At 44.1% G+C, this 26,686-nt stretch overlaps 1 protein-coding gene across 2 annotated transcripts in view; it reads left to right on the forward strand.

The window, feature by feature from the left end:
- The first annotated feature begins 267 nt into the window (after positions 1 to 267).
- The window catches only part of GRIK4 (glutamate ionotropic receptor kainate type subunit 4), a 531,391-nt gene continuing 504,972 nt past the window's right edge, over positions 268 to 26,686 (forward strand). For both annotated transcript variants that reach the window (XM_068241000.1, XM_068241001.1), the window contains exon 1: positions 268 to 585. The gene's annotated coding sequence lies outside the window, so the exon portion shown is untranslated. The remainder of the gene's footprint in view (positions 586 to 26,686) is intronic.

Here is a 26,686-nt window from a genome sequence, read left to right on the forward strand (position 1 = left end):
TGCCCCACCTTTAATCTGGTCAACCTTTGGAACGCTAGATTGATCTTTTCTATCTCTAATTTGAGTCATTTATTTCCAGTCAGTCAAGCTATTTACATCCTCTCCATTTCTTGCAATGTCCTTATGTCACTCGTTTTGTAACTAGTCCTTACCCCTCCTTTCCAATCCCTTCTTTCACGTAATCCCTCCTTCTCCCTTACTTCTGTATACAGCCCCCTTTTCAATGTACCGCATCCTCCCTTCCCCTGTTCATGAGTCTGCTCCTCAGCACAGGCTCTGTGGATAACCCAGGAGGAAGGAGCCTCTGTCTCTCTCTCTCTCTCTGTGTCTCTCTCTCTCTCTCTCTGCATCAAGCCCAGATGTTGCGTGTGCTGCATTTAGGAAGCATTATTGGCTGTGACATGACACTACAGGCAGAATGAAGCATGGAAGAGCAAGAAAAGGAAGACACGGACTGTCCCCCTTGCTTCGCCACAGACACCCCTTATTAGAGAAGGCAACCTAGGAGACCCTAAGAATAAGAGAAGCCAGCTACCGCCCAAATACGGAAACATGCAGTGAGCCCTGTGGGCGCATACTTATAAGGTAACAAAAGAACAATCAGTCATTCACCTCCTGACTAAACACTTCATTTGAAAAAGAAAAAAAATTCTAGCATATTGTAATACAATCAAGTCTCTCTCCAACCATCCTCATAGACGTGCTATCAATATACAGCAGCTGCCTGCTTTCCCGTAGTAGTGACATGGGGTCTGTCAGTCATTCAGGTTACAGCCAAATAAGGAACATTCTGGTAGAAGGGGGTTAATGTGATTATAGCCTCCATGTGGAAGCAGTGGTGTGCATAAATATTTATGATGTAAGCCTCTCTTCTTTTTTTGTGTGTGCTGGATGCAATGCTGCATCATTATGAGTCGCTGGTGTCTTGTTCCCGGGCAGCTGACTCCTCACATTGCTCTAAATATTGGTCATTCAGCTGCTTGGGTGCCTTTCCTGCCTTTACAAGCTTCCGAAAGGTGCAGTTCAAGCGGCTGCTTCTGTAGGGTGGCATATTCTTTCATTAGGAAGGCTAGAGGCTTATGTGATGAGCGAGCATGGTAATCAGGATCCCCCCCTGATTGGCATGTAATGAGTCTACGTCTGGTTATAAATGTGTCTTCTTCTCTGTTGTGCTCTGCTATGACAGGAGCAGCAGGTGTAGAGGCTGAAGCAGAACTGCACCAGCTGCAGATGCATCTTATCATTTCTCCTCATTTCTCTCCATTCTCTATTCTAGCTCATCCACTCTCATCCTTACCAGTCAAAACTTCATCTGCTGTGGGGGGTTGTACTTAAAAAATAAATAAATCTAGACACTCCATTTAACCAAACGAAATGGGAGAGATTGTACTTTGAAAATGGGAAGGAATTGTGGGTAAAGGGGTTGGTAATTTGCAGCAGACAGGGTGGGCTAGATGTTAATTTGCAGAGTGTATTCTCCTCATAGTGTAGGAATACAGCCTGCCAGGCATTGCTATTAATATGCAGCACACAATACAACTCTGTTATTTGCAATTTTCAGCTGACCGCTAATAATCCAGGGCCATTGATTTTAATTTTCTTCCTTTTTTTATTTAATTTTTTTTCAAAAAACCTGGAGTGAAATTTGAAAATCTAAACCAAATGACCTCGGCAGAAAGATGGTAAAGAAAATGGATGTGCAGTAGGTGAAAGTATGTGTGGAATGATAAACAGGCTTTTTTAAATGTACATTCACTGAAACGTTAGTTTAAATTAGAAAAAAAAGTTCAGCAAAACTAAAACATTTTTAGGGGTAAAATATATAAAGTGGAAATACCCGCTGCAATGAAATATTAATCTACAGCAACCTACAGCAGCTGCATGTTCACTCCCTGACTGAAACAGTTCTCTTTTACAGACGAACTTTAACCAAGGACTGAACTTCATTCCAATCAGTAGCTGATACCCCCTTTCCCACATTTTCTCATATAGATCATCGGGAGAGGGGGGGTTGGCGGAGTGGGGTGTCTGTATGGCTGATATTGTGGTCAAACTCCTCTTACGCTGTGATGTCATAACCATGGTCTTGACAGTTTGCTGTCTGTGAACCTCGCTGCATTGTGGGAAATAACAGCTTTTTCCAAATGCTAGGTAAGCCATATCTCCCTCATAGAACTCTCAGTAACGAACATTCTGTACAGATCGCCTGGCAGAACTAAAGATGTCAGAACCAGAATGTAAATCAGGGAGAGGAAAGATTTTACAATGGGCAAATCTTTCCTCTTCAATTATTACAATGAATATTGTAAAAAATAAGCAATTTTATTCATATTAGTTTTACTACAGTTCCCCTTTAAGGCTGCCTTACGCGGTTTGTCATTTTTAATTTAAGAGTAAAACTAAATATGAGGAAATATTGAATCCAATAAAAATCTATAAAATGTAAGACCGCCTCAATGAATGTTTGATGATTTTATAGTTCAAACACTGATCAGGAAAGGCAGTTGTTTTATGGATTTAATGTGGAGGGAGATAAATGAACACAACAGTAGATCAGACGTGGATTCCTGCTGGAATTGGATCTGGCACAGGGTGGCAGAGCAGGGAAATCATCCACATCAGGGAGGTATCAGTTGTGTCCCTGATCTACTACAATACACACATCATACGAGAGCTTACGTCACATGGACATGCGGGGGGAGAGTGATCGCTCTGCCACCTGAAACCTCTGCTGACTGATAGCCTGGAGTCTTTAGTAGGGATCCGGGGCTTCAGAGGCACTGGGGGACGGGGTACATCACATGGACATGCGGGGGGAGAGTGATCGCTCTGCCACCTGAAACCTCTGCTGACTGATAGCCTGGAGTCTTTAGTAGGGATCCGGGGCTTCAGAAGCACTGGGGGACGGGGTACATCACAAGGACATACGGGGGGAGAGTGATCGCTCTGCCACCTGAAACCTCTGCTGACTGATAGCCTGGAGTCTTTAGTAGGGATCCGGGGCTTCAGAGGCACTGGGGGACGGGGTACATCACATGGACATGCGGGGGGAGAGTTATCGCTCCGCCTCCTGAAACCTCTGCTGACTGATAGCCTGGAGTCTTTAGTAGGGATCCGGGGCTTCAGAGGCACTGGGGGACGGGGTACATCACATGGACATGCGGGGGGAGAGTGATCGCTCTGCCACCTGAAACCTCTGCTGACTGATAGCCTGGAGTCTTTAGTAGGGATCCGGGGCTTCAGAAGCACTGGGGGACGGGGTACATCACATGGACATACGGGGGGAGAGTGATCGCTCTGCCACCTGAAACCTCTGCTGACTGATAGCCTGGAATCTTTAGTAGGGATCCGGGGCTTCAGAGGCACTGGGGGACGGGGTACATCACATGGACATGCGGGGGGAGAGTGATCGCTCTGCCACCTGAAACCTCTGCTGACTGATAGCCTGGAGTCTTTAGTAGGGATCCGGCGCTTCAGAAGCACTGGGGGACGGGGTACATCACATGGACATACGGGGGGAGAGTGATCGCTCTGCCACCTGAAACCTCTGCTGACTGATAGCCTGGAGTCTTTAGTAGGGATCCGGGGCTTCAGAGGCACTGGGGGACGGGGTACATCACATGGACATGCGGGGGGAGAGTTATCGCTCCGCCTCCTGAAACCTCTGCTGACTGATAGCCTGGAGTCTTTAGTAGGGATCCGGGGCTTCAGAAGAACTAAGGAAGGGGGTACATCACATGGACATGCGGGGGGAGCGTGATCGCTCTGCCACCTGAAACCTCTGCTGACTGATAGCCTGGAGTCTTTAGTAGGGATCCGGGGCTTCAGAAGCACTGGGGGAACGGGGTACATCACATGGACATACGGGGGGAGCGTGATCGCTCTGCCACCTGAAACCTTTGCTGACCGATAGCCTGGAGTCTCTAGTAGGGAGCTGGGGCTTCAGAAGAACTAATGAAGGGGGTACATCACATGGACATGCGGGGGGAGAGTGATCACTCTGCCACCTGAAACCTTTGCTGACTGATAGCCTGGAGTCTTTAGTAGGGATCCGGGGCTTCAGAAGCACTGGGGGACGTGGTACATCACATGGACATGCGGGGGGAGAGTGATCGCTCTGCCTCCTGAAACCTCTGCTGACTAATAGCCTGGAGTCTCTAGTAGAGAGCCAGGGGTGTAAATACAGGAGGCCCACAGCTGTAAAGTGGGCACCAACTACTACCTCACTCCCTCCGATAAAGGGGTTCATCCTTCAGATCAGGTGTTTTTCTGGCTACACTTGTTCTGGGTGTGAAGATCCTGATGGTCACACTTGTATTGCGATTCTTGCAAAATGGACCCCCAGACTGTGAGGGTCACCAAGTGGTTGACAAGGGAAGGGTGTGGATATTGGGGGGCCCATCAAAGTTTTGTTGGGGTATCCCATGATTTGTAGTTACGCTTCTGATTGTAAGAAAGAGTGTCTGAACTTGGTTTTTAATTCTGTCAGCAAACGTGGATCATACAGACAGGGCCTTTTCTAGACTTGCTGCTTGAGGCAAACTTTTGAGGATGCACCCCCCCCCCTCCCGCCCCCTGAATTGGAATGATCACACAGCACCCGACAATCTGAACCGCACATTATAGCTGTGGTGAGCTACCCAAAAAACACCTTCAGTATAGGTGGGTAGCCAATTATAGGTTCCCCCAGTATTGGTAGCTAGGTACTGTTCCCCCAGTATAGCTTGCCAGGCACTCTCTTCACTTCCTGTTTCTGCCTGGTGCTGCCCCCAGACTTCTGCCGCCTGCAGAGGAAGTCGCCTCACTTGGCATCATGGGCAGACTGGGCCTGGATACAGACAGTCCATAAGATACCTAATACCAGTTTTCAGGCAAACATAGAGCAAATTGTTTGCTGCTTGGAATGTAGGCCAATCATATGAACTTTCTGGCAGTTTTGGTCCATTTCCAGGTTGCACACAATTTACATGGAAGCTGAAATGATCTGCTTCCCATTGACCATGTTTACTACTGGACATTGTCTGGCAGACTCACGATGGAGGTAAAACCCAGAGGGGTCCCTTCTCCATGCAGTATTGAGCTGTCCAAGTCCTGATCTGCTCCACACACCACCTGATAGCTAGAAGCAGCCTCCTGATTTCTCTATAGAAAATGTATTGGTCTGTAGGTGATCACATGTTCTCAGCATGCTGGAAATATTTGTTGCAGTGAATACTTCTGACACTTGAGGCCGGTGGCACACCTAGGGTTATTGGTGCGACTCCAGAAACCAGCCAATATATAACTTTGCGCCACAATGGGGAGACAGGGTAATATGCATAGTGCCGAACCTGGATAGTGACGTATTCCCTGCCTGGCAGGAAGGACTTCACTGGGATTCCCATCATTCCGTGCATGCACACCGCACTGCGCTCCCATCATGCACACTTACTGCATCGCCCATTGACTTGCATTACTGCACGTCAAACCGTCCAGTGAATATTAATTAGCCATGTGCCTGGCCGAGGAGGAATAGGGAAGACCACCTCCTCCAACACTACTGAGCATGTGCAAACAGTCTAACGCGGCTTAGCCGCTTACAACGTACAGCACGCAGCACTTTCAACGTACGTGCTGCGTTACAATGTAACGCAATGTGGGCACTGTGAACAGCCCATTTATTTTTCATAACTGTGCGGTGGGCTGCATTACAGGCTGCACTAACGTGCGCCTGTAACGTCTCACTGTGAAAGCATCACATCGGAAGTATTGTTTCGCACTCACTAATGGATCAAACCCATAGTCTTTAAGGGGAGTGCAACAGCTAAAAAGAGGTTCCCTTTAAGCAGATAATTCATCCAGACATGTCCGATTTTGTTCATTTGGTTGTGCCTGTTGCAGTGATGGAAGGCAGAGTCCTGTCTTGCACGATTTTCATGGGCACCGGAAGGAAGTTGAACATGTCATGCTAGTAATGCTATTATGACGCATCCGATAAAATGAACAGATCTGAACGTGGGTTCCTGCTGTGGACAGTGACTGAATTATGCGCTGTCACAGTATATGGCATGAACTCATCGTAGTGTGGACACAGTCTGACTGACATCTACTACCCAGCTTTGCACTTATAGCATTGTTTCCCAATAGGCCCTAAAGCGTCCCAAACCTTTTATAGACATCACATCACTGGGAGATATTTTACAAGATTTGTTTGTGCTCAAGCCGACCTCTCTGAGATTTAATCCTCCGATGTATTTCCGATGCGTTTTCCTTGGATGATTGACACAGTGCAGTAATTTTGAGCAGAATATGATGGCAGAGTGCTAGCTTGTGTTGATTGTTGACTTTGGCAAGCATTGCGTTATATTGCGTTTTTGTAAACACAGCATGTCCTTGTCTGCTGCATTTCTTGTGCTGCTGTCAGTAGGAATGCACTGTAAGGGCACGATAAGCAGAACAGGCATTCAAAGCCAAGTCATTCTGCCATAACGACCTTTTCAAATCAAACTTCATTTAGGCCAATTACTGTTTTCAATGCAAATGACTGACAAACATCACAAAAACCATTCATTAAAAAAATCCACGTTTCTCAAGGCTTCAGTCAAACTTGCTTCAGAGTCTAAATGTAACCGGAGACATAGACGTTCTCGCGTGTTTGAGTGCCAGCCTGAACTTTCGGTTCGGTAGCCCTGCAGTAAAACGAGTACATGAATGAAGTGTCTTACATCACTTCATTCTTGTCAGCAGCGCTTCACATCTCCACTATGGTGACCCCTGGCTGCTGCAGTGAAGACAGGCTCCCAGGCACGAATGAATTGTCAGAGAAGAGTTCATTACCATGCAGGATCTCTGCTCGTGTACAGCCGCACTACCTTCCTGCTGAGCCTGCCCCTTGCTCTGAGTGGGGAGCTAGTGCCGATTGCCTCAGTCTTGTAATGCTTAACAACCATTACAGCTCCTAATGACAGAACAAAAAGCTCTGAGACAGCTGCTGGGGTAGCGCCACAGCCAATCCTAATATGTTAGATAGACAAAATAAAGAGCCATGTCATAATACTAAGTGATTATTCCTAAATGTGTGCTATAAAAGGCCTTATCCACTGTTGAAGTCTCAGGTTCATTGAAGGAAGCGTACGATACGGCCAAACAGCCATGTGACATTTCTGAGGTATTTCCTCCTTCCTTGAAGGACCACTATCGCAAAAAAAGTAGTCAGTTCAAATCTGACGGAACCGATAGGTTTTGGGCCAGTCCATCTCCTCATGGGGGATTCTCATGGCTTTCTTTGTTTTAAACAGCATTTCCTGAACAGCAGTTGCAAAGTTTAACTGACTAAATGGTGTGCAAGTATGGAGTCTTGCTGGTATCTTACTATTTTGGCAGTTAAACTGCTGTTCAGGAAATGCTGTTGCAAACAAAGAAAACCCCGAGAATCCCCCATGAGAAGATGGACTGGCGGCTGGCCCAAAACCTGTTGGTTCTGTCAGATTGTAACTGACTACTTTTTTCGCAATAGTGGTCCTTTAAAGAGGAACTGTAACCAAGAATCGCACTTCATCCCAATCAGCAGTTGATACCAGTCTTCCCATGAGAAATCGTACCTTTTCTCGAATAGATCATCAGTGGGGTCTGTATGGCTGATATTGTGGCAAAACTCTCCCACAGAGTGATGTCAGGACCTAGGTCCTGACAGTTTCCTTTTTGTGAACCGTGTTGCATTGTGGGAAATAAAAGCTGTTCCCAACTGCCAAGCAACCCGTATCTCCCTCTGTGCATATGTATATCTATCACATTGTTAGGGGTTGTGGTTATAGATAATGGCAGTTGGTGCTGTCTAGTGTTTTTCATGTCTTCCAGTAGTAAAGATGATGATGTGCAGGCTGATTGTGGATCCAACAATATGAACAAATTACATGGCGAATATCAATAATTTCTTCTATTTTTAACATATTACTTTGTATTGGTATATTTTTTCGCCCTCCTTTTCGCTAAAGTTCCTCTTTAAACAATTATTGGAGTGAAATTATAGTAAATTATATTAAAGCCTGAACCGAAGGCCTCAGTAATGGCTCCTATGTGAACATAAACTGTCATTTCTGCAAGAACAACGGTTCATATGATTCACAGAGGATCTGGAATACCAGAACAGCCAGATTGCATGATTATCTAAAAGTCTGTGGGCGTCAGCCAACATTGTTACATGACAGCTCTCAGGGGAAACTATTCATCAGACAAGTTAGGAAATTCTCATTCAGAATCTTCAGTAGGTGAGATTCCGCTCCCTCCTGCCAATCCCAGTAATTATAGCATCTGCACTGGCTGCTGCCCAGTCTCTGCTGCCTTACTTTCCATAGGCATGTCTATTATTATTGTTTAGTATTTATATAGTGCTGGCATCTTCAGCAGCACTGTACAGAGTATATAGCCATGTCACTGACTGTCCCTCAGAGGAACTCACAATCTAATCCCTACTATTGTCATGTATACATTATAAAGTTGTAGTAATCCTCGGCGCTGTAACTTTAAGGTGTCAGCCTCTGTGAAGCCTGCAACCACCCAATGCTCAATAGTAGGGATAGGGCTTTCCTCCATCATCAGCCCCTGATGAGTGTGGAAAGCCGAAACCTGGTCGGGAGAGGAGAACGGGCAATCTACTACTGTACCGATGATGGTTTTATGATAGAAGGTGCACTTTACTGGTAGGATTTGTGCACATACATAGGCTCATTTATGGAAAAGGTTCCAGTATGCATGATCCTCAATGTAAGTTCATGTTTTAATTTTTTTTAACTGTAAACTTTTACTATAGTGTACCCCTCCGGGCAACAACACAAGCAGCCTGATTGTGATTGTATATGCCTTGGTGGCGGCCACATACCCCTACTGTTGAGCACTGGGTGATTGCAGAGAGGCTGGCACTTTACAGTTACAGCAGCGAGGATAACATACTACTTTGTCTACTGTCCACTGTGGATTGGAAACCTCTGGCTGCGATTACGAGGCCATTGTGCAGCGCTCATATCATCCTTTATCTACGTGTATACATCGTAGTCTATGGCCAATTTTAGAGGAAAGCCAATTGACTTATCTGTATGTTTTTGGGATGTGGGAGGAAATAGGAATGCCCAGAGGAAACACGCAGACACTGGGAGAACACACAAACTCCGTGCAGATAGTGCCCTGGCTGAGATTTGAACCAAGTACCCATCCATGTTTCTAAAGGTAATGCGTGCTTTAAAGAGGAACTCCAGTGAAAATAATATAGTAAAAAAAGTGCTTCATTTTTTACCATAATTATGCATAAATGATTTAGTCAGTGTTTTCTCATTTTAAAATCTTTCCTCTCCCTAATTTACATTCTGACATTTATTACATGGTGACATTTTTACTGTGGGCAGGTTATGTAGCTGCTCCTAGCTGTTTTGGCTGTTAGAGACAGCTGTTAACAGCTAATTCCTGTCTGTGAACCTTGTTACATTGTGGCAGTTTGCCCAGAGTACCGCGGTACTCAGAGCTTCTTGTGGGAGGGGTTTAAGCACAAAATCAGTCATACAGCGCCCCCTGATGGTCTGTTTGTGAAAAGCATTATATTTTTCATGTAAAAGGGGGTATCAGCTACTGATTGGGATAAAGTTCAATTCTAGGTTGGAGTTTCTCTTTAAGGTAAACTTTTATTCTATGAGAGCTGTTAGCTCACAACTAAACAATCAACTTGCTTGGTTTGTTCACACTATCACGTTTGTAAGAATTTCTTATGTTTTTATTTTTCATATGCAATAATGCATATATTTTCCTAACAGTAGTGCATATGGTGCAGGGGTGTAACTAGAGGGGTGCAGCCCCTGAGATCACAGGAAGTCCCAGAGCTGTATTAGGGCCCCAAGAACCAACACAAGGAACTATAATCCAATACAGGAAATTATACTTCAGATCAGGTGTTTTTGTGGCTACACTTGTTATGGGTGTGAACTGTGACGATCATAAAGGCCACACTTGTATAATGAGCCTTGTGAGATGGGCCCCATGGCCATGAATGGAACCAAGGGGGAGGCAAGGGAAGGGGTGGGGGGACTTCATCAAACTTTCGCTGGTGGTCCCCATTGTAGTTCCGCTACTGATGTGTTGCATTTCAGTGGCACCATTCACTTCCAACATGAATTATGCGCTTCTGACACAAACTGCGGGAGTCAATTTGTTGTTCTACGCACAATGGGCCTGATTCACAAAGCGGTGCTAACAGTTAGCACGCTGGTGAAAAGCCCTTTATTATTATTATTATTATTATTATTTAGTATTTATATAGCGCCGACATATTACGCAGCGCTGTACAGTATATACATATCTTGTCACTAACTGTCCCTCAAAGGAGCTCACAATCTAATCCCTACCATTGCCATATATCTATATTATGTAGTGTAAGTACTGTAGTCTAGGGCCAATTTTTTAGAGGGAGCCAATTAACTTATCTGTATGTTTTTGGAATGTGGGAGGAAACCGGAGTGCCCGGAGGAAACCCACGCAGACACGGAGAGAACATACAAACTCTTTGCAGATAGTGCCCTGGCTGGGATTCGAACCAGGGACCCAGCGCTGCAAGGCGAGAGAGCTAACCACTACGCCACCGTGCTACCCGGTAAACTCAGTTTAGGCATGATAAGTTTAGGTGTGATAAGTTTAGGTGTGATAAGTTTAGGCATGTTAAGTTTAGGTGTGATAAGTTTAGGCATGATAAGTTTAAGCGCCAACTGGGTTAGCACCGCAGTGCACAGCTGATCAAAGGTTTTGCGCTAGCAAAGTCTGGTGCACTTCGCATAGAATTTAATGGTGCTGCTTTGCGTGCGGGACTTTGCATGCGATCTAAACTTATCTAAACTTATCATGCCTAAACTGGCTTTTCACCAGCGTGGTGTAATGGTTATCACGCCTAAAGTCTCTAACTGGGTTAGCACCGCTTTGTGAATCGAGCCCTATATGCTAGGTCTAGGCATCTACTGTTATGTATTCTTCTCATACGAGATGATCTTGTGTAAATGTGATTATACAGTTTTCGCTGCTGCAGAAATATAATAAAAGAAGGCCTGCAGAGTCTCGCAAATCCCCCCTGCATTCTGACCCAGGCTCGAAAGACTCTCTGCTTTTAGTAATGGGTTGTATGAAATCTCTCAAGCATGCAGAATTCAGCCCCCCTAAAGACAAAGGTTAGAGATGTGATTGCCCTCTGTTCTCCACTGTCAGTGCACAGTAGAGGCAGTGTTGTGAATCAAAGAACATGCTATGCTCTAAGTATACCAGGGTGTGCATCTCTATAAGCTGGGAAATGATTTCAGCTGTCACAGAGAGGACAATTTATATACCAGAGAGAACCTCAAATTTCATGAATGTTCACTGCAGACTCTCTGAGAATCATTCACACATTTATAAAGCTTTAGGCCCTGTTCAGACTGTCAGTGTTTGTAGAACGTATATAAATTCAAAGAAACGCAAGTTTAAAAACGCATGCTTTTTTCTTGAGTTCGAATGCGTTTTCTATTGCGTTTTGCACACACACGTGACCCGGGGAAAAAAAAATTATGGGAACCGCAAAGGGAAATGTACGCTAAAACGCAATAGTACGCGTTTTTTATACGTGTCCATAGACTTTCATTGCATTTGTTTCTGTGCGTGACGCACAGAACTGCGTGCAGCAATGTGAATGAGAAACGTATGCGTCTCATACGCATACATGTGAACGAGGCCATTGGAAAGCATTGATAGGCATTTCTATGCGTATCTTGTACCCGTACGCGTTCCCTCAAAACAGCTAGGAATGCACATAGTCTGAACAGGGCCTTATTCTGCAGTCAGATCAGCTGTCACCTTTACCTGTCCAGATGGATGTGCTAATATGTAGAACTTGTTCTTGAGGCTAGGTTCACAGTGGTCAGTTGCTCAATTCACACTTCATAATGTGTTATAATGAATGTGAACTGCAATGGAGACTGGACATAGACTTTAATACAAAACCTGCATTAGAATAACAGAATCAGTTACAGCGCAGTACCGTCTGTGAACAGTCCCATAGCATTGTATGGGCAGTGAGCTGACTTGCAGAACTATCATGCAACGCTACTGAGCACTCTGAACTAGGCCTCAGTGGAAAACACTGCATATCCTACCTTTTAATTGTATTTACAGCGAAGTAAACATTAAAGAGGAACTGTAGTGAAAATATAATAAATAAATATGCTGATTTGTTTATAATATTAATTTATAAATTATTTAGCCAGTGTTTGTTCATTGTAAAATCTTTCCTAACCCCAATTTACATTCTGAGGGATATGGAGGCTGTTATATATATTTTTTTAATCAATTCCAGTTGCCTGGCTGTGCTGCTGACCCTCTGCCTCTTCTACTTTTAACCATAGACCCTGAACAAGCATGCAGCAGATCAGGTGTTTCTGACATTATTGTCAGATCTGACAAGATTAGCTGCATGCTTATTTCTGGTGTTATTTAGACACTTCTGCAGCCAAATAGATCAGCAGGGCTGCCAGGCAACTGGCTCAGGCTGGTGCACAGTGGGACGTTGCGGAGCTGCATTATAAAGTCTTACAACGCAGTTTTCTTCTCTGCCATGAAGTGTCTGTGACGTTCACAGTGCAATGTTAGTGTTGCATTGCAAAGTGTAGCATTATGGTAATGCTCTGCTGCAGAGCGTTACCTCTAAACACACACGTTACCGGGTACAGAAAGCATACTTTTCATTGCCTGTATGCTTTTCTGTACCTACTGTATGCAGTGTTAATGTGCGTTACCACTTTTTTGTTGCTTTGCGTTGTAATGCTGCATTGTGACTTTAATGTCGCCTCACAACACAACCTCCCACTCTGAACCCTACCCTTAAAAGGAAATAAATATGGCAGCCTCCACATACCTCTCACTTCAGTTCTTTAAATTTGCTGAATTTTTACTGAGTGGTAAACCGAATTGTATGCAGCTTTACATTATTATTATTATTATTATTATTAACAATGTTAGCGGAAGCCATTTATCATACTGCTATGATGTCACTGTTGCTATTCCATGCTTTTTATGCAGATTCTGATGGAATTTTCATTTGTGCTTTTGATTCGAGATTACCAAGCGAGAGCAGAGCTTTGCGTGTTTGGCACTATTATTATTAATATGATTATTATTGTGTATTTATATAGAGCTGACACATTTTTTTCCACAGAGCCCATTGAACAGTTCACATCACAGTCCCTCAGGGGGTTCACAACGCTGTTATTATTATGATTATCATTGCGATTATTGCTATTATCATTATTGCTATTATTATGTACTTGTTAACATTAACATATTATGCAAAGGACCATTGCTAGTCAGATTGTGCTGAACGTGTCTGACCGAATCTCTCTGTGTGGCTGAGAACAGTTCTCATGGCTTTTCATGCAAGCTTATGATTTGCTGCTGCTGCTGCTGCTGGCCTGGCTGTGGATGAAATCAGTGAGGAGGTTTCTCACGTCGGAGGTCATGTTAGTTTGCCCCCTGTTAAGATTAGACAGCCTTGCGTGTTCATCCTGTTGTATGAGCTTTCTTATTGTGAAGAATCAGCTTTCTTGGCTCGAGAATCTGGATTTTTTTTTTGTACATTCGTATGGAAGGCTAATGCTGATCACACATGGATGGATTTTAGTGTGTCTTTCTATTGATTTTACATTGACACTGAAGCGAAAAAAAAAACTTACAATATAATCAGGGCTGGATTTACCATAATGCACTGTAGGCACATGCCTACAGGCGCCTGATGATGGAAAGGCGGATCACTTCCCTCCCTGAGTGCCTCTCTCACTCCTTCCTTGTGCAGAGTTTGGCTCTTGGCATTCCACTGATGAGATCTCCCTTCAGCCAGAGGCACCTTTAGCTACTTAAAGAGACTCCGTAACAAAAATTGCATCCTGTTTTTTATCATCCTACAAGTTCCAAAAGCTATTCTAATGTGTTCTGGCTAACTGCAGCACTTTATACTATCACTGTCTCTGTAATAAATCAATGTATCTTTCCCCTGTCAGACTTGTCGGCCTGTGTCTGGAAGGCTGCCAAGTTCTTCAGTGTTGTGGTTCTGCTATGAACTCACCCTTCCAGGCCCCTCTATGCACACTGCCTGTGTGTTATTTAGATTAGAGCAGCTTCTCACTTATCTTTTACAAGCTGGATAAATCGTCCTCTGAGCTGGCTGGGCTTTCACATACTGAGGAATTACAAACAAGGGCAAAGCTGTTTGCAGGAAGAAAAGAGCAGCCTGAAACTTCAGTGCATGGGGGAAAGAAACACACAAATGATCTCTTGAGATTCAAAAGGAAGGGTGTATACAGCCTGCTTGTGTATGGATGTATTTTTCTATGTGTGGACATACTGTACATCAACCTACTTCCTGTTTTGGTGGCCATTTTGTTTGTTTACAAACAAACTTTTTAAAACTGTTTTTAACCACTTTTAATGCGGCGAGGAGCGGCGAAATTGTGACAGAGGGTAATAGGAGATGTCCCCTAACGCACTGGTATGTTTACTTTTGAGCGATTTTAACAATACAGATTCTCTTTAATACTGAGGATAGCTCTAGCTACCTAATACTAAAGGGCACCTGTAGCTAAGATGGGTGAGGGAAGTAAGGGAGTAGACACAGCTGGGCCAGCCAGCACACTTGCGAAGCGGTTGGCGGGAGTTTGTAGGTTCATGGAGGGTGATGTTTAGGGTGCCATTGACATCTTTGCCTATAGGCTCCTGTGAGGTAAATCCAAGCCTGAATATAATGAATTGTATGTGTAATATGGATAATCAATAGAACATTAGTAGCAAATAATTTTTAATTGAATTTTTAGTTGTATAGCTTTATTTTTATAACATTGCATCATTCTCTAATATTTACAGTTTACAAACTACACTCTATTTTAAACTATGAATGAGAGCAGAGCTAATGACCTTTTGAACTTTCCTGCAGTAAAACCTTAATAAAACAAGAAACAGTGAGATCCAGGTTGAGATAAGTGCCTCAGAAAACAGCACTGTAGCCGACCAAGCTTGGCCGGAGAGCTCTGATAAGCTCTTTTGCATAGATAACAACTGCACATACAGATCATTATCTAATAGTTTATTTTCACTTCAGATTCCCTTTAAAAACATTGCAAGAGTATCTAAAACAATCATTTCAATGTTTTAAATCAGTTGATTTGATTCAATACAATCAATTTTTACAAGCACTCCTGTTTAATAAAATCACTGGCTTTGATAACGAGCAATTACAATTCATTGATCCTTCTAAATGTATCAGTTGCATTTTGTATTGGTGCAATACTTTTATTGGTTCTAATGCCATCAGACATTCGCAGCTGCAATGTGTGCGGCCGTTATTAAGAGTCACAGGCGATGAGTAATGGGTCTTTGTCTGCATTGTGTATGCAGCTCATGGACTTATACATCATGGGCAATGGCCCGTATTAGCCTGTCACCTTCCAGAACATAGGCATGGCTGAGCAAGAACTGCTGAGGATCTTACAACATAGGTGAATGCTCATGGATTTGCCATCAGATTTAAGCGGTGGCGAAGGGTTGTCAAAATTTAAAGCAAACCTTTTACTTACCTTCTAAATGGGAGAAGGATGTCTATGCTGTAATGATAAACAAATACAGTTTTCTACTTGCAAGATATGTGGTACCATAGCAATGCTGCTGGCATTACACAGATACCGCATGCTACTCTGCTGGTGAATAAGTACTAGAAAAATTGCGGAGCACAACATTGGCTGGATAGTGTACAGGTTCTGAATCTTGGCAGAACCAGTTCTAGCTACAATAGGGTGTGCTCCCCCTCCAGATGTGCTCCCCCAGTACTGTAGCCTGATGTGCTCCCCCCCAGCATAGTTAGATATGCCCCCTCTCCCCACATATAGTAGACATATGTGTGCTCCCCCCTAGTGTATTGTTTCTCATGTTAAAGTGGTAGTCCGCTAATTAACCCCTTCAGGCTCAGAGATTTTGCGCTTTAGAGCTCTAACAAGTAACCACTGATACATTTTTCACTAGCTGTCTTAGCAATGAAAATATGCCTGAAGAAGGGTACGAGCTCCATGAAACTTTTTCAGTTAGTCATTAAAAGGTATAATGTTTACTATATCTTTACTATATATTGGGTTTGTTTTTCTACCAACATAACATCATAATAAAAAATGATTGCAAGCTGGAGTTTTGTTGATCATGTTGTTACAGTAGGGCTATGCCTTTGTTTAAATTCCTCTGCTTTACTACTGAGCAGATAGATGGTGGGACAAATAAAAATAGTGTGTCTGTGTCATCAAACCCCCCACCCCCAACAACAAAATAAATAAAATAAAGCAACAAACAAAATGTTTCTTAATCTGCATCATTTTCCAAACAAGCTTGACCCACTTCTTCCCAGTCGGCCCACAATGATCACTGTTGTGTACTGGGACTTGCCAAGTGGCACCTCCATGTCATCTAATATAGACCCACCAGTGAGTAAATCAGTTATGCAGAGCAGTAACTACAGAGCCATGGGCCACAGTGCAAATATTCTACTGCCCTCGTTTTACTGCCCTCCTTGTCTTCTTCCCTTGTTTTCTTCCCCTCCCCAGCTCTGTATTTATAACAATCACATTCTATACTGCAGACATTGAAAACCGGAGTTCCAAGGACAGCCTCTGTGTCAGACAGGTGTATGTAGAGGAGAAGGAATGGCTTATTAATGATTACCACGATACAAAAGAGAGGAGATCTCACCTCTACCGCACCAATAAGAAGCTAATGCAGACACTGGAGCAGGGGCCTGACCTTGGGCGGCGGCACCTCTACATGAAATAGGGTTTGCTACATATGAAAGAAAAGGCTGGAAAAAAGTATAAATCTGGCTTTGGCAGGGGCCCCATGTGGTATCCTTAGGCTCGGCGGCCCTGGTGAGGTTGAAACCTGTCCACCCCTCTTGCTACACCACTGCTGCAGAGAATACCATCACAGCGCCTTTCTTCTGGCTTCAGAGTCAGATAGCGATAAACATTTTGCGTGTTGTAATGGGTACATTTCTTCAGTGGTATTAGTGCTGTGAAGGCTTTGATTCTTCTGTGTGTAGCCTGCTGTAAGAGACGTGAATTGAGGTGACGCTTGTTTTCTGCTTACAGCTGTGGCTGCTGTTTTGTAGTTGTGCCCTGTAAATGTGGCTTGCTGTCTTTTCCCTCTCATTACAGCTCTATGGCGATGATTTACCAAGGAGGACGTGGAGGCGAGCGCACTGTAACTCGGCTCACTTCAAGCAGCCAGCACAGGGCATTAAAAAATACATTTAGAGATGTTTCAGATGACAGCCGCTCCACTCCACTGCTCTGTGCAAAATCTCTCATTAGGAGGCCTATTTATATTTCTAGCAATCTGAGGTTTGATCACCATTTTTTTTTTTGTTCTTTACTTTTAAAGTTTTGTTTTCCAGGATTTAAGTGGCACAGAAGCCCCACTGATTTATATTGTCCTGGCAAGGGAGGCTTTTAGATAAAATGGAGCCATGCACAAAAATTACTGCGGGGCGCCTTAAAGTGAACCCGCAGTGACAGTGATAAGGAGGCTGCCATATTTATTTCCCTTTAAACAATACCGGTTGCCTGGCAGCTTTGCTGATCTACTTGGCTGCAGTAGCACCAGAAACAAGCATGCAGCTAATCTTGTCAGATCTGGCAATAATGTCAAAAACACCTGATCTGCTACATGCCTCTTAAGGGTCTATGGCTAAATGTATTAGAGGCAGAGGATAAGCAGGATAGCCAGGCATTTGGTATTGTTTACAAGGAAATAAATATGGCAGCCTCCATATCTATCTCACCTTGGGTTCACTTTAAGTTTGAAAGCTGTACCGACTAAAATGTTGTTGTAAGGCTGAGACTTTTCCAGGCCCTGACTTGAGGCCCCTTGGGCCATTGCCCATGTTACCCCGATGGAAGCACCCACTCTGGATGTTCTCAAAATGTAGAAATAGATGCTAGACATAGCAAGCAAGTAAGTCATCGTCCTCCACAGACCCTTCAATTCAAGCTAACGGCCGCCTTTTTTGCAGGACTGTAGGTGATTAACAGGACGCTAGGAGACACTAGATCGGAAAGAAAGAAGGGAGGGGGGGGTGCTATAAGACAAACTTGTGGCCAGTGAGGAGAGGTCCATCTAAAGGGGGAGGGATCTCCATAGTCAAAGCAGGAAATTTGGGCATCCGCTAGCGGTGAAAGGCACCCATTGAAATAGCAGGCCCTCTAGCGCCCCATGTTTAGCGGCCACCCAAATTAGCTCTCAATGGCACCTGAAAAATTATGTTTTTTAAATGGTTTGGGGGGAGTGAATGGTGGTGGTAGGCGGTGATTGGTGGCAGGAGAGGGTGGTTAAGGTTAGGCATGAGGTGGGTGGTTAGGGTTAGGCGTCAGGTAGGGTGTTTGTGCAAGGGGGAACGGTTAGGCATCAAGGAGGATGGAGGAAAGTTCTGTGTGAGAGTAGGATTAGATTTAGCTATAGCAAAATATCAGTATTTAAAACTGACATTTTACACTTTAATAGTAGAATAGCGGTAAATTTGCAGATATTCTATTATCGGCTCTCCTGGGCGCCCTTTTATTACGTACGTCTCAATAGTACCACCTGCAGCAAAGGGAGGAGGGAGAAAAAACTTGTAACTAGTAAGGTGCACTTGTGCAAAGGGAGGAGGTCCGTGCTGCATAATTCCAGCCTTGGAACCAGGATTAGAAGATAGCCAATGTGTTCCATCAGGAAGGCATCCTGGGGCACTGCAGGAACCAAACAGGAGAAGATGACCAAGCCACATGAGAGGAAACCATGGTAGCTGGGAATAGTGAAATGATCAGCATAACTGCAAGTCACTTAACAAGCTGAGAGTGACTCAACCATTTCTGGATCAATGAGGGAACAAGTAGATGCTAATGAGTGGTTAGGTTCAGAAAGGAACAGAAGTCCTGATTGATGAGGAGGGAAATTTTCTATTTGTATTATCTCTGTCTTTTTTTTTTTTTTTGTTACCACTGCTTAGTGCTGGGCGTTTACAGTGCTGCATGTACCCAGAAGAGTGGGCTCAGTGATGCTAGAGAGGAGAAGGCTAATATAAAAAAAAAAGTTGGGGCCCTAGCAACCTGCAGCAACATACAAGGGGGAGTGAGGAGGGGAGAAACGCTTTGACATGGCGTATTAAATGTCATGTGTGTATCCACCGACCACACCCACACCCACTTTTTGGACCCCACTTCCTCTTCCCCCATTACTATGTCAACCAAGCATGCAGCCAGTGGAGTCTGATATGATTCAAAGCAACAGAACTGAATTCTCCTTCTGGGTCGGTGACTCGAGGTATTAGAGGCAGAGCAATCAGCACAGAAGTCCGGAAACTGACATTGTTTATTAAAGAGGAACTTTAGCGAAAAGGGGAAAAAAAATAAAACAATACATTGCAAAGTGAGAATTTAAACATAGATGAGAGATCAAGAATTGATTGATATTCGCCATGTAATTTGTTCATATTGTTTTAAAGAGAATCTGTATTGTTAAAATCACACAAAAGTAAACATACCAGTGCGTTAGGGGACATCCCCTATTACCCTCTGTCACAATTTCGCCGCTCCCCGCCGCATTAAAAGTGGTTAAAAAGAGTTTTAAAAGTTTGTTTATAAACAAACAAAATGGCCACCAAAACAGGAAGTAGGTTGATGTACAGTATGTCCACACATAGAAAATACATCCATACACAAGCAGGCTGTATACAGCCTTCCTTTTGAATCTCAAGAGATCATTTGTGTGTTTCTTTCCCCCTGCATCTCTCATGCACTGAAGTTTCAGGCTGCTCTTTTCTTCTTGCAAACAGCTTTGCCCTTGTCTGTAATTCCTCACTATGTGAAAGCCCAGCCAGCTCAGAGGACGATTTATCCAGCTTGTAAAAGATAAGAGAGGAGAGAAGCTGCTCTAATCTAAATAATACACAGGCAGTGTGCATAGAGGGGCCTGGAGGGGGGAGTTCATAGCAGAACCACAACACTGAAGAACTTGGCAGCCTTCCAGACACAGGCTGACAAGTCTGACAAGAGAGAGATAAGTTGATTTATTAAAGAGACTGTGATAGTACAAAGTGCTGCAGTAAGCCAGAACACATTAGAATAGCTTTTGGAACTTGTAGGATGATAAAAAACAGGATGCAATTTTTGTTACGGAGTCTCTTTAACTACAATCAGTCTGCATGTAATCTGGCAGATGTGAAAAAAACAGAGCACCAACTGCCATTATCTAGAACCACACCCATTAACATTGCGATAGGCTAAAAGGATATATATATATATATATATATATATATATATATATATATATATATATATATATATATATTACAGTGTATATAAATATGCACAGCGGGAGATACTGGTTGTTTGGCTGTTATTTTCCACAATGCAACAAGGCTCACAGACAAGAAACTGTCAGGATTTAAGTCCTGACATCACACTGTGGGAGGGGTCTCACCACAATATCAGCCATACAGACCCCCTGGCCCCTGATGATCTATTTCAGAAAAGGTACCGGTAATACTTTTACATGGGAAAAGTGGTATCAGCTACTCATTGGGATGGCATTAAATCCTTGGCTACAGTTTCTCTTTAAAGAGAATCTGTACTGTCCAATTTGTACAATAAGAAACGAGTCACTGTGATCTCCTGGATCCCCCTTTGACATTTCCGCTGCTCACCGCCATGATCCTGGCTCTTAATTCCCAGTTTTAGGCAGTGTTTACAAACCAAACAAAAACATGGCCACTAACCAGCAAGTGGTGTGTGTGTGTGTTATACATACACATACGTTAATATATGTGTATATATACTGTATATATATATATATATATATATATATATATATATATATATATATATATATATCTACATATATATCTACACGTTTTTATTAGTGAATTATCTGCACTCCAGTCTGGGATTCTTACAGTTTCTCAGCATGTGACAGGCAGCTCCCTTCCCCCCTCAGCCTCACAAACTACACAAGCTGAAACAGAAACAGAGAGCAAAGTCTGTGAGGAGTAAACAAAGCACACAGAGCCTGCAGGGGATGTGCATAACTTGCATTCATTACAACAGAGGCAGCCCATTCCTCCCTGGGTAGACAAAGCTTGACAAAGAAAAGAAGATTACTGTAGATTTATTACAGAGACAGTGCAACTAGAAAAGGCTGCAGTAATCCAGACCACATTAGAACAGGTATAGAAACTTAAAGGGACTCCGAGCAGTGCGGAAACTATGGAAAGATGCATATCATTTTCGCGAAAATAGAGAAAACTAAAAGGCGTAGAGCGACGATTTGGGTGTCGCCAGAAAGAGGAGAAAGAGAGCTTTAAAATGATATCCATCTTTCCATAGTTACTTGTACTACACAGGACGACACTTTCCCCAGTGTCAGCAGCTCCATTCAGCAGAAAAAGTCACCCTGTGTAATACAATGTAACTATGGAAAGATGGGTATCATTTTAAAGCTCTCTTTCTCCTCTTTCTGGCGACACCCAAATCGTCGCTCTACGCCTTTTAGTTTTCTCTATTTTCGCGAAAATGATATGCATCTTTCCATAGTTACTTGTACTACACAGGACGACACTTTCCCCAGTGTCAGCAGCTCCATTCAGCAGAAAAAGTCACCCTGTGTAATACAATGTAACTATGGAAAGATGGGTATCATTTTAAAGCTCTCTTTCTCCTCTTTCTGGCGACACCCAAATCGTCACCCTACACCTTTTAGTTTTCTCTATTTTCGCGATTGAAATCGCGGCCGCAGCAATTTCAATCGCGAAAATAACGAAAACTAAAAGGCGTAGGGCGGCGGTTTATATATCATTGGAAAAAGGAGAAAGAGAGCTTTAAAATGATATGCATCTTTCCATACTTTCTGCACTGCTCGGAGTCCCTTTAAAGGATAGCAGAAATAAGGCTGAACATTTTGTTACAGAGTCTCTTTAACCACTTGCCGACCGCACGCTTATACCGTGCGTCGGCAAAGTGGCAGCTGCAGGACCAGCGACGCAGTACTGCGTCGCCAGCTGCAGGCTGATTAATCAGGAAGCGCTCGCGCGAGCGGCTGCTTCCTGTCAAATCACGGCGGGGGGCTCCGTGAATAGCCTGCGGGCCGCCGATGGCGGCTCGCAGGCTAAATGTAAACACAAGCGGAAATAATCCGCTTTGTTTACATTTGTACGGCGCTGCTGCGCAGCAGCGCCGTAGGGCAGATCGGCGATCCCCGGCCAATCAGCGGCCGGGGATCGCCGCCATGTGACAGGGGATGTCCTGTCACTGGCTGCACAGGACGGATAGCGTCCTGTGCAGCCCGGATCACCGGGGAGGGGACAGGTAGGAGAGGGAGGGGGGAATTTCGCCGCGGAGGGGGGCTTTGAGGTGCCCCCCCGCCAGCCACACGCAGGCAGAAGAGATCAGACCCCCCCTGCACATCATCCCCATAGGGGGGAAAAAAGGGGGGCAATCTGATCTCTCTGCCTGCACCCTGATCTGTGCTGGGGGCTGTAGAGCCCACCCAGCACAGATCACTAATAACCACGCTGGTCCTTAAGGGGGGGTAAAGGGTGGGTCATCAAGTGGTTAAGAGAATGAAGATAGCATCATGGCAGCCTCTGTATTCCCCTTACTTCAGGTTCCCATTAATAATTCCACTGTTTCAGTTCATTCTTTACCATGATTGTTATAATCAAAATGGTGTTTAACCAGCTGAGCGGTCTGGACGAGCTCAGCTCGTCCAACACCGCCAGCGGCTGCCGCTCAGGCCCTGCTGGGCCGATTTTAATGAAATAAAAAGCAGCACACGCAGCCGGCACTTTGCCAGCCGCGTGTGCTGCCTGATCGCCGCCGCTCTGCGGCGATTCGCCGCGAGCAGCGGCGAAAGAGGGTCCCCCCAGCCGCCTGAGCCCAGCGTAGCCGGAACAAAAAGTTCCGGCCAGCGCTAAGGGCTGGATCGGAGGCGGCTGACGTCAGGACGTCGGCTGACGTCGATGACGTCACTCCGCTCGTCGCTATGGCGACGATATAAGCAAAACAAGGAAGGCCGCTCATTGCGGCCTTCCTTGTTTATTCTGGGCGCCGGAGGCGATCGGAAGATCGCCTCCGGAGCGCCCTCTAGTGGGCTTTCATGCAGCCAACTTTCAGTTGGCTGCATGAAATAGTTTTTTTTTTATTTAAAAAAAACCCTCCCGCAGCCACCCTGGCGATTTAATCAGAACGCCAGGGTGGTTAAATATTCCTTTTTTGTCCTCAGGTGTCACCCCCTTTTCTTTTTATAAATACCGTGATAAATAAACCCTAACTGAGAAATGGTGAACACACACAAAAAGATTATATTTTGATCTAATAAATGTGGTGCACATAAAAAGATTTATCAGCTTAAAAACTGCTGAGCCACCTGTTTACACATTTATTATTGTTAGGCCCCTTGAAAAAATCAATGTACACAATTTGTGGATGATGTTTTCTCTCAGCAGTCACAGGTTAGGCATCCATTTATAGCAAAATAAAATCTTCACTTCCAAAACCTTCATCTACTGAGTAATCTACAGACAGGTACTTGCAGCCACAATACTGCAGTTATGGAACAACAATCATGTAAAGTATGAAAAGTCATAATCAAAATATTGACAAGTAAATTTAACAGTGTGTTTTAGGTGAAGATATACTGTAGGTTCCCTTTAGGAACAGTGGCATACCAATAGAAGATACCATGGTTGCCACTACACTGGGCCCCTGGACCAGAGGGAACTTCCAAGGGCCCTCCTTCAGCCAATGTATTAGCGCTTCACTGATGCTGTGCTGGTAACAATCACCGCTATATGTGTATTGATACACTAACCAGACATCCTAGTTTACCTGGGGCATGTCCCAGAATTACGGTCCCCTGTCCCAGGCAGTATTATGTCCCAGCCAATGTCCCAGGTTGGCCACCAAATGTCCCAGTCACCAGACTCTGTGGCCGCACAGTTGGCTCCCATGCTCTGTGCCTGCATCCTGAAAACATTGGCCCGTCCACAGATCAGAGACGTAGCTGGTGGGCGTGAGGAGCCACTCTGACTACCCACCTTTCTTCTTTTGTGTCCCACACTTAGATTTGTGATGGTCGGCTCACACTGCCTAATTACTTGTGGGCAGATTCTGTTTAATTATATTTTGAGTTGGAGGGTATGATTCTTAAAGTGAACCTGTAAGGAGAAATAAGGTAAACGTTACTTACCTCAGTAGAATCATTCTTGAGCCCACTGTTCCTGCTCAAGGGCCCTCTAAACATATATGACAGGCGCTTGTCATATTTGTTCTTGTGGCTGCACTCTTGTTGTACAAGCGCTGATGTACTGCGCATGAGCGAGTACAGTCTGCACCTATGCAGTAGCATGTAGCCGCTAGTACATGAGCAGCTTTGTGGTATGGTGGAGGTGCGCACCGTACTTGTGCATGTAGATAATGTCTCACAAAATTATTTGCAAATGTTTTCTGTAGTGTCATGAATTTATTAGGATGGCTCTAGTGCTGCGCTGTAAAAATGATATATATCCATAGCAGATCTCTCTCCCTGCACTATATATATTTTTCAATATTAATCACTTGGTAAGTGATATATTATCCGTTGCCTGCCCCCTGACAGTGGTTTGTCCACCCCCCCCAACTGACCCCCCCAGGTTGGGCCCAGGAAAATCTGGGTACTGTAGTTTTGATTGAATAGTGGTAATCATCATTAAACTGTTCCCCTCACTTGCTTAAAACTCTCTGACACTGCGGCTGTCCTTGGCAATGGTAACAATAACAATTTATATGGACTGAGGCATATGGAAATGCACAAGAGATAAGTCTTTCCGTACAGGAAGACAGGATTGTCTCCAAGGACAAACATTCCGAGAGGTAGATCATCAGAACTGTCCCTAGGAATATTATCCATCTAACGTCTGTTTGCTCTGTGCTCGGCCAGGCAGCTACACATACAATAAAATGACTTATGTCTCTGCTGCCTGTATTATATCTTGGCATACTTCATATCATAAATTTGCAATCTCCTCATTGGCTTTACGATCATCTCTTCATCATAAACTGCATTATGGCAGAGCTGTGTGTCTTGTAGGACAGAGTAGTGTGTAGGCAGCCAGTGCTGTAGTTCACCCACTGAGAAGCTAGGAGATGATTCCAGGATGCACTGTTCTGCAGTGGAGGAACACAGGTGACTTGCATGTGGCCTCTGGATTCTCAGACGTTTGTAGTCTCAGAAAATCTGATACCCAAATTAAAGAGGAACTTTAACCAGGCCGGTGAAGGTCTAGAACTGGCCCTGGCTTAGGCATGTGCATGGGAGACATTACAAGATGGAAGCTGCTGCTACTCAAATCCTAGAGCAGGTTTTCTCAGCAGGGGTTCCCTGGAACCCCAAGATTCTCTGCAGGGGTTCCTTGGCATTTTCCCCCATCTTAGGGGAAGTATGATAGAACACACTAAAATAGGGGATGCTGTAAAAAGAAGCACTAAATTGGGGATAGTATACTGTAATAATGAGCACATTAATAAAAATCTCTAGAAAAGGGGACGGTGTAATAAGGGACACTGGAATAGAGAGCAGTAAAATAAACGGCCACAGCTACTTTTGAAGTCTATGCCTCTTGCAAAATAAATGTAGGGGTTCCTTGAGATCCAAAAATTATTAGCAGGGTTCCTCCAGGGCAAAAAGGTTGAGAAAGGCCGTGCTAGAAAATATTCACTTCAACTGTAGTTGCCGTACCTCATTATTTATACAATGTTATTATAAACAGTTTTCTTTTAGTGTTGTCTTTTTAACATGTTTGGTATTTGATTTTGCCCAGTTCAGTTACATCCACTTGAACACAGAGCAGGCACAGGGACTGCAGTCTCAGATTGATGCTACATAGGAGGGCAGGCGGGCACTCCCTGAAAGTGGAGGTTGCAGTCAACCTGCTGGAGGCTGTGGGTGCAGATCTATTAGCAACCAGAAGCTGCCAGCCACTAAAGCAAAGCAGAAAATCACACTCCAGTTTGGCCACTTATCAATCCTTTATCCTTTTTTTACGTGAATGGAGCTGTCATAGAAGCCAGTAATCCCAGGGATTCCCCAGGAGTGTTTGGCTTCTGCTGCATCAATGTTGTGGTTTTGAATAAAGAATTCATGACATGAGGAGCCGACTAGAGTCCAATCATCTTCCTTTTTTGTAGTCACTGCCAGCCTGTATATTTCTGCACCCTTTACAGTCAGGACTATGGCGTGGTGAGTGTGACTGGTAGTGGGCAAAGTAGTACCAGCCCACCCATATATGTAACATCACAGTGAACTCATAGGCCCATATGCAATTCACTTTTTCACCTGAGTTTTCTCCTAGGAGATAATTTTTCTTCTTCAATTTAAAATAACTTTGCCGCACTTTTCAACTAAAGAACTACCAAAAAGTAGGTGAAAAAGTACTTTTAAAAATTATTTTGAGTATTTTCTTGCTTTCTGGTGGCTTAAAATGCACTTTATTGATAAGTTTAAAATTATCACCTAGGAGAAAACTCAGGTGAAAAAGTGAATTGCATATGGGCCATAGTGTTTGTGCTTTCTGTGCCTACCTTCTATTTGCAATACAACTATCTGTACTCCACAG

Source organism: Hyperolius riggenbachi, chromosome 6, assembly GCF_040937935.1.
Source record: "Hyperolius riggenbachi isolate aHypRig1 chromosome 6, aHypRig1.pri, whole genome shotgun sequence".
Lineage (NCBI taxonomy): Eukaryota > Metazoa > Chordata > Amphibia > Anura > Hyperoliidae > Hyperolius > Hyperolius riggenbachi.